General features: G+C 41.4%; 1 long non-coding RNA gene across 1 annotated transcript in view; it reads left to right on the top strand.

Moving 5' to 3' along the window:
- The window catches only part of LOC141101471 (uncharacterized), a 223,252-nt gene extending 208,863 nt beyond the window's left edge, over nt 1-14,389 (top strand). Inside the window, exon 3 of the long non-coding RNA XR_012234981.1 lies at nt 14,263-14,389. This is a non-coding gene — a long non-coding RNA (uncharacterized lncRNA). The remainder of the gene's footprint in view (nt 1-14,262) is intronic.
- The last annotated feature ends 313 nt before the right edge of the window (nt 14,390-14,702 follow it).

Genomic DNA, 14,702 nt, shown 5'->3' with positions numbered 1-14,702 from the left:
CACAAGCTGATGGATAACTTGCTTTATGCTCTCGGTCGCTATCATTTTCACAGGAAAAAATATATATTTGTTAAGGCTACAACTCTTTGGATTATTATTAAATAAGCAGCTATCATGTTTTTCAAAGAAACTTTCACTTACTTAGAATTTAAAATAAAGCAAAAAACATAAAAATAAGCCTTGTCTTTACTTATTTCTTCTAGGATCCAGAAATGACAGAATGTATCGATTTATTAACGTAGCATTTGTTATTATTAATTTATAGCTAATGTGCACAAGTAAAGATAGTGAGAGAAAAAAGAGGACCCTGAGTCCAGAGCTACAAACAAAGTGAAAAACTTTATTGAGGCAACAATAGGGAACAGGACAATAGATGAAGGAGTTAAAAATGTATAGTACACAAACAAGTGTTAAGAGATAGCCAGATGCAAACAAAAATCCTGTGCAGCAATAACAGAGGACAACAATGGGTGAATAGAGTAGCTGGCATTGTACACTAAACACAGGGCAAGACACATATGTGCAAAGAGTATAAAAGAGTAATACATGATAACAGTCATAATGAGAGGAGTGTTGTAAGACTCCCAGTAATACAAAGAGATCCATCAAAGAGAGACCATATTGCACATTTGCCCAGTTAGGAGATTATAGATGTCAAAACATACACATTAGACAGTCTCAGGAAAGTGCTGGCATCCAGGAGAAACCCCAATGCGCATTTCGCGCATTGTCCCTTTGTCCATCAGTGGATATATTCACTAGGTTAGTTGTCGAAGATTTTAAAAAGATCTCCACTAGGCGGAGATCTGACAACTTGACTGCTAAACAACTTATAGCTTTGAATGAATTACGGTCTTATCAAGACATAGTGATTAAATCAGCTGACAAAGGGGGGAACATAGTAATATGGCCTAGTGCCATGTATGAAAAGGAGGCCTTTAGACAGCTGAGGGATGGGAGAACCTATTCTAGACTAGATCATAATCCTGTGAAAGACTTCTCAGCTGACCTGGCAGAAATCCTCTCTGTGGCATTGGATAAGGGCATTATCCCTAAAAAAGTTTATGATGGGTTACTGACAAAATTTCCGAGAATCCCCACCATCTACTTCTTACCCAAAATTCATAAAAATCCCTTAGATCCACCAGGACGCCCAATCGTGTCGGGGATTGGAGGGCTGTGTGAACCAGTTTGCAAATTCATTGATTATTACCTCAAACCTTTGGTAGAAGCACTGCCCTCCTTTGCCCGTGACACGATGGACGTCCTGGCTAGGATTGATGGGATGTTTCTTGAACCAGATATGCTACTTGTTACAGCCGATAATTGTGGAAACCACAGTAGAAAAATGCGACCATAGATCCATAGTAATAAAATTTCATCTCTTTATTAAATTATGAACAAGACAGGACAAAAAATGGGGAACTGTGCAAAGGACAATCAAAAAAGTGCAATAGTATAAATGCTCATACAAGCAGGACCTACCCCAGTCAGCCTGAACCATCAGATACCGAGATAAATGCATATATTTCCTGTATTAAAACTCCATATAAGGAGCATTATATATCTTACATAAAGAGGGACAATGCCCATAATCTATCATACAGGATAAATCTATACATTATCCCCAAAGGAGGTAACTAAAGGGGTTAACAAGATAAATAATGCTACCCTCGGGCCATATAAAACACATCTTACATATATAAAAAAAAAAAGATGGTGCAGCAAACAATACCAGTGCTGCACCGGCAGGCAAATCACCCGCCCTAAAAAGTGAAGACCAAAAACTGTTACCTTAATGAGGCTCCAGGATGACCGGGAGGACCGCTCGTTTCCCCGACGCGCGTTTCGGAGCAATAAGCTCCTTCCTCAGGGGGCATAAATATCGGCCCCAAATGGATCTTATTTAAATGCGCCTGCCGGAAATGCCGCAGCACGCGCCGTCCATCCCTCCCCCCTGCGGACACCCCCCCACCGGTGACGAGGCCGGAAACATGTGGGCCCACGTGATCCGGCACCCGACGTCGGCAGGATACGTCACACAAGGGGAGGAGAGTGCGCGCATGCGCAGTATAATTGAGGCTCCGGCGGCCATATTGCAAAAGGGCCGATAGATGGATTTAAACCACAACAATACTTCAATGCAAAACCATATAAACAAAGAAAAAACGAACAAAGAAAAACAATATAACGTTATAAAATTATTATATATAAGGTCATACAACATACTGAGATCCAATCCTCGGTTATTTTTGGCAACCATTAATATGAACCATGAATATTAGAGAAAGAGGAGGACGGAAGGGGGAAGGAAGAAAAAGGAGAAAGGAGGGAGGAAGGGAGAAGGGGGGAATGGGACAAGGGAAAAAGGGGAAGAAAAAGGAGGGCATGAGACAGTATACCAAACTATAAAAAAGTTATACCTGTCTAAATATTCCTTATTATTAAATATACTGTTACATCCAAAACAGGATTATCTATATTATATAGTATATCCCATATAACCCCACAAATACTTGAGAAACACAGTATTAAAGCCAAATGATCTCATATATATAATAATCATATTCCCAGATTCAATACCCAGACAAAAAAGCCCAACACTAACCCCCAATTGGCACAAAATGTCCCATATAGATGTATTACACTGCAAAATATCAAAATATAATATCTGCATACAAGTATGGGTAAAGGGGAACAGCAAAAGGCCATATAAAAAGTCCATTTTAATAGTTCCCAATCAAATGTCTCAATAGATGTGCCAAAATTCACATCACTACGATCATGAAAAAAGCTGTATTCCACGACGTCCATGGTAAAGAAATCTGGATCTTCTCTATATGGTTCCATCAAAATTACCGGGCAGCCAAAATTCTGTTCTTCTTCACCGAGAAAAATATTTAGAGATATCCCCAGACCATCACCTTCAAACGACCCTAATAATAAATCAATAAAAACTGCTGTTAAAACCAAATAAAGTAAAAACAACAACTACTGCACCATTGTATGACCCCTCCCAGTCCCAAAACGAAGAACTGTCATCACAGGAAAGGGGCATAGGATAAACTTTCATTTAATCCCCTAGGATGCACCGTATTAAGCGTCCAGATCCAACGCGATTCTTTTTGAGCTAGTCGTTGGGAAATATTCCCCCCTCGAATACCCATATCCACTATATCTATGCCCTTAAATTTGAGGCCACTACCATCACAATTATGATACAGTTTAAAATGTTTTGGTAACGTTTTTAGTAGTTGCACCTCTTCCTCATTAGCTGCGGCCTGTATGCCCAGCACATGCTCCCTAACCCTAACTTTCAGCTGCCTAGTGGTAAGCCCTATGTAGATCAGGGAGCATGGGCATGTGGCATAATAAATGACATTCCGGGACAAACAATTGATTTTTTTCTTAATTTTAAATTGTTTCTGTCCTGAGGAATCCGTAAATGTATCATCTGTAGTCATGTTGACACATGCCACACAATGTTCACACGCCGCACTACCACCTTTCTTATCACGAGTAAAATTGTCCAGAAAAGTTCTGGGAGGGTCTCCAACATAGTGGCTACGTACAAGATGATCACGTAGGTTCCTTGCTCTCCTAAAAGTGATTTGTGGTTTCTCCGGAATAATCTTACCCAAAATGGGATCAGTTTGCAGGATATTCCAAAATTTATTTAAAATACCCCGCACCTGACCAGACCGGGCATTAAAATTCGTGATAAACCTAACTGTATCAGGTTTCATAGACTCATCCTTCTTTTTGTACAAGAGGGCATCCCTATTGTTGTATTTGGCTCGTATGTAGGCCCTTTTTATTGACCGATTGCTATATCCCCTTTCTGCAAAACGGCCCCTCATGTCCTTAGCCTGAATTTCAAATTCTTCCTCTGTAGAACATAAACGTCTAAGACGCAAGAATTGACCTATCGGTACAGCGCGTACCATGTGTCTCGGATGTGAGGAGGATGCGTGTAGGAGCATATTTGTGGCCGTAGGTTTCCTGAAGATCGTAGTTTTTATAATTCCTTCCTGACCCTTACTAATTTGGACATCCAAAAATTCAATCCTTTCCCTGTCATAATTGGCAGTAAGATGGACATTCAGACAATTGTCATTTAGTTCCAAAATGAATCCATCCAATTGATTCATATCCCCCTGCCAGAACAATAAAATGTCGTCTATGTAGCGCGTCCAAAAGGGGACGCGCTCCATAGACGACAGTTGATCTGACATCAGGAGGTCTCTCTCCCACAGCCCCAGGAACAGGTTGGCATAGGAGGGCGCGAAAGCTGCCCCCATCGCTGTCCCCTGGAGCTGTAGGAAGAAAGACCCCCTGAACGTGAAAAAATTATGCGTGAGGGCAAATTCCAAAACTTCCAAAACCAAAGTCCTCAAACTCGGGGAAAGACTGGATGTCGATAGAAAGAACTTAACTGCTCGTAATCCATCGTCGTGCCAAATATTCGTATATAACGATTCGACATCCATAGTGACGAGGATAGTATCAGCATCCAACGTCAAACCATCCATTTTACACAGCAATTGATTGGTATCCTTAAGATAAGATGGTAGATCTTCCACCAGTGGCTGAAGGAGAGAATCCAGCCACCTATTGATACGCTCCAAATAGCCACCACTCCCCGAGACTATAGGCCTACCTGGAGGGCATTGAATATTCTTATGAGTCTTGGGGAGGAGGTAAAACGTTGGCACCATAGGTTCCGCTACTATTAACGCCTTAAATAATTCTCCAGAAATAATATCAGCGTCCCTAGCTTTTATAAGGATCTTTTTCAACTGTGTACAAAAGGCGGACAAGGGGTTGAAAGTCAGTCTCTTATAACACGTTGTATTCAAGAGCTGACGCATGGCTTCCTTTTCATACATATGTTTAGGCCATAAGACAACATTCCCCCCCTTGTCCGCCGGCTTGATCACAATATCAGGGAGGCTTTTCAGGTGTCCCAAACGCTTCCTCTCCTCCCCTGTCAAATTGTCCCCTCGTATATGTTGTGGTATCTTAGCAAACTCATTACCAACAACTTTCACAAAGAGATCAATGGCACTACAGTTTGAGAAAGGGGGAAACTTCCTGGAGCGTACCCTTAAGGCCGGAGGAATCTTACCTCCCTCGGTGACTGAATGCTCCTCCGCCAATTCCTCAAGGATCATCAAGGCTGATTGTTCTTCCTCTGTAGGGAACAATTTACTCTTATTATCATCATAAAAGAAACGTTTAAATAATAGTGACCTCGCAAAGATATGTAGGTCTTTAATAGCCGTGAATCTGTCAAAGCCCGCCATTGGTGAGAATGACAGGCCTTTGTACAGTAAATCACAGTCAACTCTAGTGAGCAAATGATCACTGAGATTAATTACCTTATTTTCTCTACTTTGATTTTCCGGTGTTCGATTTTTCCTCCTCTTTTGTGTATGAAAGTTGGAATTCCTCATACGTCCATAATTAACTCGAGAACGAGTAATCATGGAAGCAGTAGAGGTCTCAGACGAGGCACTAAGTGATGATATAGAAGTATTGGAAACACTGCGATGTCCCACTGATAATTTATCAGTATATTTTTTCCATTGATAGACCGTTTTATCTTGATAGTCTTTACTATCCCTATTAAATTTTGAGACCTGCGTCTCATTGATTTTTTTCACCACGGTGTCTACCATTTTTTCCAAATTATCCTCATATACTTTCAATTGTTCCACCGAACAGCCAGCCTGAAGATCTAATAAAATCTGATCAATGTCTTTATCCAAAATACTGAGGGATTTTGTATTATAGTCAATCAATAGTTTCATTAATGCCGCTGAACATGCCCCACACGCATCCTCCCAACTAGATATAAACTCAGCATCTTCCATGGGGAAATTCGGTAAGACCCGGACCCGTAGGCCTCTAGGTATCATATCCTTGACAATGTATTTTTCCAGAAATATCCTACTCCACCAAATCTTTGTACGTTTAATGAGCAATTTTTTGAGAGACTCAAACAGCCCATCATTCCTGTGACCAACAGACAGCGTTCCACCTGTCCCATCCCGTCCAAAAACTTTGTCAGCTTGTCCCAGCCAGGATTTTTCCCTGGCCTTATAGTCCATTATACCAGTGCAAAAACCTGTGCAAAACACAGAAATTAATAGACAATTTATAATAGCAACGGTACAGAGCCGCATCCTAAATATATTATATATCACTCCTTATAGGTGTCACTCTGTTTGGACAAACTAGAATCAATCGCTGATATGTACACCGAAAATTGTGGAAACCACAGTAGAAAAATGCGACCATAGATCCATAGTAATAAAATTTCATCTCTTTATTAAATTATGAACAAGACAGGACAAAAAATGGGGAACTGTGCAAAGGACAATCAAAAAAGTGCAATAGTATAAATGCTCATACAAGCAGGACCTACCCCAGTCAGCCTGAACCATCATATACCGAGATAAATGCATATATTTCCTGTATTAAAACTCCATATAAGGAGCATTATATATCTTACATAAAGAGGGACAATGCCCATAATCTATCATACAGGATAAATCTATACATTATCCCCAAAGGAGGTAACTAAAGGGGTTAACAAGATAAATAATGCTACCCTCGGGCCATATAAAACACATCTTACATATATAGAAAGACGGAAGATGGTGCAGCAAACAATACCAGTGCTGCACCGGCAGGCAAATCACCCGCCCTAAAAAGTGAAGACCCAAAACTGTTACCTTAATGAGGCTCCAGGATGACCGGGAGGACCGCTCGTTTCCCCGACGCGCGTTTCGGAGCATATTGTTGTGGTTTAAATCCATCTATCGGCCCTTTTGCAATATGGCCGCCGGAGCCTCAATTATACTGCGCATGCGTGCACTCTCCTCCCCTTGTGTGACGTATCCTGCCGACTACGGGTGCCAGATCACGTGGGCCCACGTGTTTCCGGCCTCGTCACCGGTGGGGGGTGTGTCCGCAGGGGGGAGGGATGGACGGTACGTGCTGCGGCATTTCCGGCAGGCGCATTTAAATAAGATGCATTTGGGGCCGATATTTATGCCCCCTGAGGAAGGAGCTTATTGCTCCGAAACGCGCGTCGGGGAAACGAGCGGTCCTCCCGGTCATCCTGGAGCCTCATTAAGGTAACAGTTTTGGGTCTTCACTTTTTAGGGCGGGTGATTTGCCTGCCGGTGCAGCACTGGTATTGTTTGCTGCACCATCTTCCGTCTTTCTATATATGTAAGATGTGTTTTATATGGCCCGAGGGTAGCATTATTTATCTTGTTAACCCCTTTAGTTACCTCCTTTGGGGATAATGTATAGATTTATCCTGTATGATAGATTATGGGCATTGTCCCTCTTTATGTAAGATATATAATGCTCCTTATATGGAGTTTTAATACAGGAAATATATGCATTTATCTCGGTATATGATGGTTCAGGCTGACTGGGGTAGGTCCTGCTTGTATGAGCATTTATACTATTGCACTTTTTTGATTGTCCTTTGCACAGTTCCCCATTTTTTGTCCTGTCTTGTTCATAATTTAATAAAGAGATGAAATTTTATTACTATGCATCTATGGTCGCATTTTTCTACTGTGGTTTCCACAATTTTCGGTGTACATATCAGCGATTGATTCTAGTTTGTCCAAACAGAGTGACACCTATAAGGAGTGATATATAATATATTTAGGATGCGGCTCTGTACCGTTGCTATTATAAATTGTCTATTAATTTCTGTGTTTTGCACAGGTTTTTGCACTGGTATAATGGACTATAAGGCCAGGGAAAAATCCTGGCTGGGACAAGCTGACGAAGTTTTTGGACGGGATGGGACAGGTGGAACGCTGTCTGTTGGTCACAGGAATGATGGGCTGTTTGAGTCTCTCAAAAAATTGCTCATTAAACGTACAAAGATTTGGTGGAGTAGGATATTTCTGGAAAAATACATTGTCAAGGATATGATACCTAGAGGCCTACGGGTCCGGGTCTTACCGAATTTCCCCATGGAAGATGCTGAGTTTATATCTAGTTGGGAGGATGCGTGTGGGGCATGTTCAGCGGCATTAATGAAACTATTGATTGACTATAATACAAAATCCCTCAGTATTTTGGATAAAGACATTGATCAGATTTTATTAGATCTTCAGGCTGGCTGTTCGGTGGAACAATTGAAAGTATATGAGGATAATTTGGAAAAAATGGTAGACACCGTGGTGAAAAAAATCAATGAGACGCAGGTCTCAAAATTTAATAGGGATAGTAAAGACTATCAAGATAAAACGGTCTATCAATGGAAAAAATATACTGATAAATTATCAGTGGGACATTGCAGTGTTTCCAATACTTCTATATCATCACTTAGTGCCTCCTCTGAGACCTCTACTGCTTCCATGATTACTCGTTCTCGAGTTAATTATGGACGTATGAGGAATTCCAACTTTCATACACAAAAGAGGAGGAAAAATCGAACACCGGAAAATCAAAGTAGAGAAAATAAGGTAATTAATCTCAGTGATCATTTGCTCACTAGAGTTGACTGTGATTTACTGTACAAAGGCCTGTCATTCTCACCAATGGCGGGCTTTGACAGATTCACGGCTATTAAAGACCTACATATCTTTGCGAGGTCACTATTATTTAAACGTTTCTTTTATGATGATAATAAGAGTAAATTGTTCCCTACAGAGGAAGAACAATCAGCCTTGATGATCCTTGAGGAATTGGCGGAGGAGCATTCAGTCACCGAGGGAGGTAAGATTCCTCCGGCCTTAAGGGTACGCTCCAGGAAGTTTCCCCCTTTCTCGAACTGTAGTGCCATTGATCTCTTTGTGAAAGTTGTTGGTAATGAGTTTGCTAAGATACCACAACATATACGAGGGGACAATTTGACAGGGGAGGAGAGGAAGCGTTTGGGACACCTGAAAAGCCTCCCTGATATTGTGATCAAGCCGGCGGACAAGGGGGGGAATGTTGTCTTATGGCCTAAACATATGTATGAAAAGGAAGCCATGCGTCAGCTCTTGAATACAACGTGTTATAAGAGACTGACTTTCAACCCCTTGTCCGCCTTTTGTACACAGTTGAAAAAGATCCTTATAAAAGCTAGGGACGCTGATATTATTTCTGGAGAATTATTTAAGGCGTTAATAGTAGCGGAACCTATGGTGCCAATGTTTTACCTCCTCCCCAAGACTCATAAGAATATTCAATGCCCTCCAGGTAGGCCTATAGTCTCGGGGAGTGGTGGCTATTTGGAGCGTATCAATAGGTGGCTGGATTCTCTCCTTTAGCCACTGGTGGAAGATCTACCATCTAATCTTAAGGATACCAATCAATTGCTGTGTAAAATGGATGGTTTGACGTTGGATGCTGATACTATCCTCGTCACTATGGATGTCAAATCGTTATATACGAATATTCGGCACGACGATGGATTACGAGCAGTTAAGTTCTTTCTATCGACATCCAGTCTTTCCCCGAGTTTGAGGACTTTGGTTTTGGAAATTTTGGAATTTGCCCTCACGCATAATTTTTTCACGTTCAGGGGGTCTTTCTTCCTACAGCTCCAGGGGACAGCGATGGGGGCAGCTTTCGCGCCCTCCTATGCCAACCTGTTCCTGGGGCTGTGGGAGAGAGACCTCCTGATGTCAGATCAACTGTCGTCTATGGAGCGCGTCCCCTTTTGGACGCGCTACATAGACGACATTTTATTGTTCTGGCAGGGGGATATGAATCAATTGGATGGATTCATTTTGGAACTAAATGACAATTGTCTGAATGTCCATCTTACTGCCAATTATGACAGGGAAAGGATTGAATTTTTGGATGTCCAAATTAGTAAGGGTCAGGAAGGAATTATAAAAACTACGATCTTCAGGAAACCTACGGCCACAAATATGCTCCTACACGCATCCTCCTCACATCCGAGACACATGGTACGCGCTGTACTGATAGGTCAATTCTTGCGTCTTAGACGTTTATGTTCTACAGAGGAAGAATTTGAAATTCAGGCTAAGGACATGAGGGGCCGTTTTGCAGAAAGGGGATATAGCAATCGGTCAATAAAAAGGGCCTACATACGAGCCAAATACAACAATAGGGATGCCCTCTTGTACAAAAAGAAGGATGAGTCTATGAAACCTGATACAGTTAGGTTTATCACGAATTTTAATGCCCGGTCTGGTCAGGTGCGGGGTATTTTAAATAAATTTTGGAATATCCTGCAAACTGATCCCATTTTGGGTAAGATTATTCCGGAGAAACCACAAATCACTTTTAGGAGAGCAAGGAACCTACGTGATCATCTTGTACGTAGCCACTATGTCGGAGACCCTCCCAGAACTTTTCTGGACAATTTTACTCGTGATAAGAAAGGTGGTAGTGCGGCGTGTGGACATTGTGTGGCATGTGTCAACATGACTACAGATGATACATTTACGGATTCCTCAGGACAGAAACAATTTAAAATTAAGAAAAAAATCAATTGTTTGTCCCGGAATGTCGTTTATTATGCCACATGCCCATGCTCCCTGATCTACATAGGGCTTACCACTAGGCAGCTGAAAGTTAGGGTTAGGGAGCATGTGCTGGGCATACAGGCCGCAGCTAATGAGGAAGAGGTGCAACTACTAAAAACGTTACCAAAACATTTTAAACTGTATCATAATTGTGATAGTAGTGGCCTCAAATTTAAGGGCATAGATATAGTGGATATGGGTATTCGAGGGGGGAATATTTCCCAACGACTAGCTCAAAAAGAATCGCGTTGGATCTGGACGCTTAATACGGTGCATCCTAGGGGATTAAATGAAAGTTTATCCTATGCCCCTTTCCTGTGATGACAGTTCTTCGTTTTGGGACTGGGAGGGGTCATACAATGGTGCAGTAGTTGTTGTTTTTATTTTATTTGGTTTTAACAGCAGTTTTTATTGATTTATTATTAGGGTCGTTTGAAGGTGATGGTCTGGGGATATCTCTAAATATTTTTCTCGGTGAAGAAGAACAGAATTTTGGCTGCCCGGTAATTTTGATGGAACCATATAGAGAAGATCCAGATTTCTTTACCATGGACGTCGTGGAATACAGCTTTTTTCATGATCGTAGTGATGTGAATTTTGGCACATCTATTGAGACATTTGATTGGGAACTATTAAAATGGACTTTTTATATGGCCTTTTGCTGTTCCCCTTTACCCATACTTGTATGCAGATATTATATTTTGATATTTTGCAGTGTAATACATCTATATGGGACATTTTGTGCCAATTGGGGGTTAGTGTTGGGCTTTTTTGTCTGGGTATTGAATCTGGGAATATGATTATTATATATATGAGATCATTTGGCTTTAATACTGTGTTTCTCAAGTATTTGTGGGGTTATATGGGATATACTATATAATATAGATAATCCTGTTTTGGATGTAACAGTATATTTAATAATAAGGAATATTTAGACAGGTATAACTTCTTTATAGTTTGGTATACTGTCTCATGCCCCTCCTTTTTCTTCCCCTTTTTCCCTTGTCCCATTCCCCCCGTCTCCCTTCCTCCCTCCTTTCTCCTTTTTCTTCCTTCCCCCTTCCGTCCTCCTCTTTCTCTAATATTCATGGTTCATATTAATGGTTGCCAAAAATAACCGAGGAATGGATCTCAGTATGTTGTATGACCTTATATATAATAATTTTATAATGTTATATTGTTTTTCTTTGTTCGTTTTTTCTTTGTTTATATGGTTTTGCATTGAAGTATTGTTGTGGTTTAAATCCATCTATCGGCCCTTTTGCAATATGGCCGCCGGAGCCTCAATTATACTGCGCATGCGCGCACTCTCCTCCCCTTGTGTGACGTATCCTGCCCACGTCGGGTGCCGGATCACGTGGGCCCACGTGTTTCCGGCCTCGTCACCGGTGGGGGGTGTGTCCGCAGGGGGGAGGGATGGACGGCGCGTGCTGCGGCATTTCCGGCAGGCGCATTTAAATAAGATGCATTTGGGGCCGATATTTATGCCCCCTGAGGAAGGAGCTTATTGCTCCGAAACGCGCGTCGGGGAAACGAGCGGTCCTCCCGGTCATCCTGGAGCCTCATTAAGGTAACAGTTTTGGGTCTTCACTTTTTAGGGCGGGTGATTTGCCTGCCGGTGCAGCACTGGTATTGTTTGCTGCACCATCTTCCGTCTTTCTATATATGTAAGATGTGTTTTATATGGCCCGAGGGTAGCATTATTTATCTTGTTAACCCCTTTAGTTACCTCCTTTGGGGATAATGTATAGATTTATCCTGTATGATAGATTATGGGCATTGTCCCTCTTTATGTAAGATATATAATGCTCCTTATATGGAGTTTTAATACAGGAAATATATGCATTTATCTCGGTATATGATGGTTCAGGCTGACTGGGGTAGGTCCTGCTTGTATGAGCATTTATACTATTGCACTTTTTTGATTGTCCTTTGCACAGTTCCCCATTTTTTGTCCTGTCTTGTTCATAATTTAATAAAGAGATGAAATTTTATTACTATGGATCTATGGTCGCATTTTTCTACTGTGGTTTCCACAATTTTCGGTGTACATATCAGCGATTGATTCTAGTTTGTCCAAACAGAGTGACACCTATAAGGAGTGATATATAATATATTTAGGATGCGGCTCTGTACCGTTGCTATTATAAATTGTTACAGCCGATATAGAGTCTCTATACACGTGCATACGTCACCATGATGGTCTCAAAGCCTGTTGTTTTTTCTTGAGGGGCAGCAATTGGGATGGCCCTTTGTGTGATTTGATTTTGGAGCTGTTGGAGTATATTCTGACCCATAATTTTTTTATTTTTAAAGAAACATTTTATCTTCAGCGATGCGGCACTGCCATGGGCGCGGCCTGTGCGCCTTCTTTCGCGGGTCTCTTCCTGGGCTTCTGGGAGAGGGAGATTTTCGGGGGGGAGGGCGCTCAGGCAGCGGACAATATGCAGTGCTGGCTTTGCTATATAGATGATGTGTTCATCATCTGGCAGGGGTCACAACATAAACTCCAATGTTTCATGGATGAGTTGAATTCGAATAGGTTCAACATCAAAATTACTTATAATTGCAGCCAAGCGGAGGTGGACTTCCTTGACATCAAAATTGTTGTGGACTCCCACTTACACTTGCAGACAGATGTCTATAGGAAGCCCACCTCCATTAATTCACTGCTACATGCACGGTCTTGTCATCCTTATTCCACAATAAGGGCCATCCCAATTGGACAATTTCTGCGCATGCGGCGCATCTGCTCTTCTGATATTAGTTTTGAACGGCAGGCTGAGGATCTTAAAGAACGATTCCTCGTAAGGGGTTACAGCCATCGGAGTATAAAAAGGGGTTATAACAGAGCGAAAAAATCAGCACGGTCTACTCTTTTAAAACCTTCATTAAAGAAAAAAGAATCATGTGACACAGTAAGATTTGTTTCAACTTTTAATGGTGAGTGGGACACAATGAGACAATGTCTCGAGAAACACTGGGATATTTTACAATCTGAACCCAGTTTGAAAGGATCTGTGTCAAGGCGCCCAGTGATGACATATCGGAGGAGTCCCAATTTGGGGGACATACTGTCACATTCCCACTATGTTCCCCAAAGAAAGAACTTCTTTGATTCTCGTGGACCGCCACAGGGGTGTTTTCCCTGTGGACACTGTATCGCCTGTAGGAATGTCCTGCGGACATCCTCTTTTCAGTCAGCGGACGGAACACGCATTTTCTCTATTCGCCAGTATATTACATGTAACACTACCCAGGTGGTTTACTATGCCACCTGTGGATGTCCAAAAATATATATTGGCTTGACGTCTCGCCAGTTAAAGGTGCGAATTAGAGAACATGTCCGTGACATTATGGCAGCGGCAGATGTACAGGATATATCCCAATTAAAAACGATTCTGAGACACTATAAATCCCATCATGACTGTAATCCAAAAACTTTCATGGTGAGAGGTATCAAGCACATTCAGACTGGGATCAGGGGTGGCGACATCAGACGCCTTCTTGCCCAGAATGAGTGTAGATGGATAACCATCCTTGGTACTATGACCCCGCAGGGACTCAATGAGTCCCTGGGCTTTGCGTCTTTCTTATGAATTTTTTTTTTTTTGGCCTTTTTTCCTGCCTCTCTGCATTTTTTCCCCCCAAAAAATTCCACCTTTTTATATCCATTCCTTGTTTTTATTGTACATATTGTATGATTTTAATGTTTTCTTTCTATTTTTCTTGCCCTTAGTCATTTACCTGTGAACTTTGCTATTTGGAGTTTTGTTTCCTCATTGTCCAGCTGTCACGGAATCCTTTTCTGGAGAAATATCTAGGTTTTGCATAGCAGCCAAGAAGAAGATGGAACTTCAAGAGATACACTTGAAATATAACTATTTAAATATTTTTTGCTATTTTGTTTATATATTTTTTCATGGATGCATTTATACATACTGTACATGTGGGGTGTAAGTGTTCCTTGAAGTTTGCAGCTATATATATGCAACATCAGCTAGATTACATGTATGATTTATAATGCATTGCCTCTGATATGTCATATTAGTATATTGGTTGTCTCCCCCTTTTTCTCCTAATGGTATGTCTGACCTAGCTGTTTGTGAATTAGCTTCTATTATTATTTACTATCAGCAAGATTCCTTCCTCCCATTGTTCCCGCATTTTTATTCAAGG

Source organism: Dendrobates tinctorius, unplaced genomic scaffold (assembly GCF_039654945.1).
Source record: "Dendrobates tinctorius isolate UK_male_01 unplaced genomic scaffold, ASM3965494v1 ptg000117l, whole genome shotgun sequence".
NCBI lineage: Eukaryota > Metazoa > Chordata > Amphibia > Anura > Dendrobatidae > Dendrobates > Dendrobates tinctorius.
The sequence above is the reverse complement of the archived record's forward strand: the minus strand, read 5'-3'. Positions and strand labels throughout refer to the sequence as shown.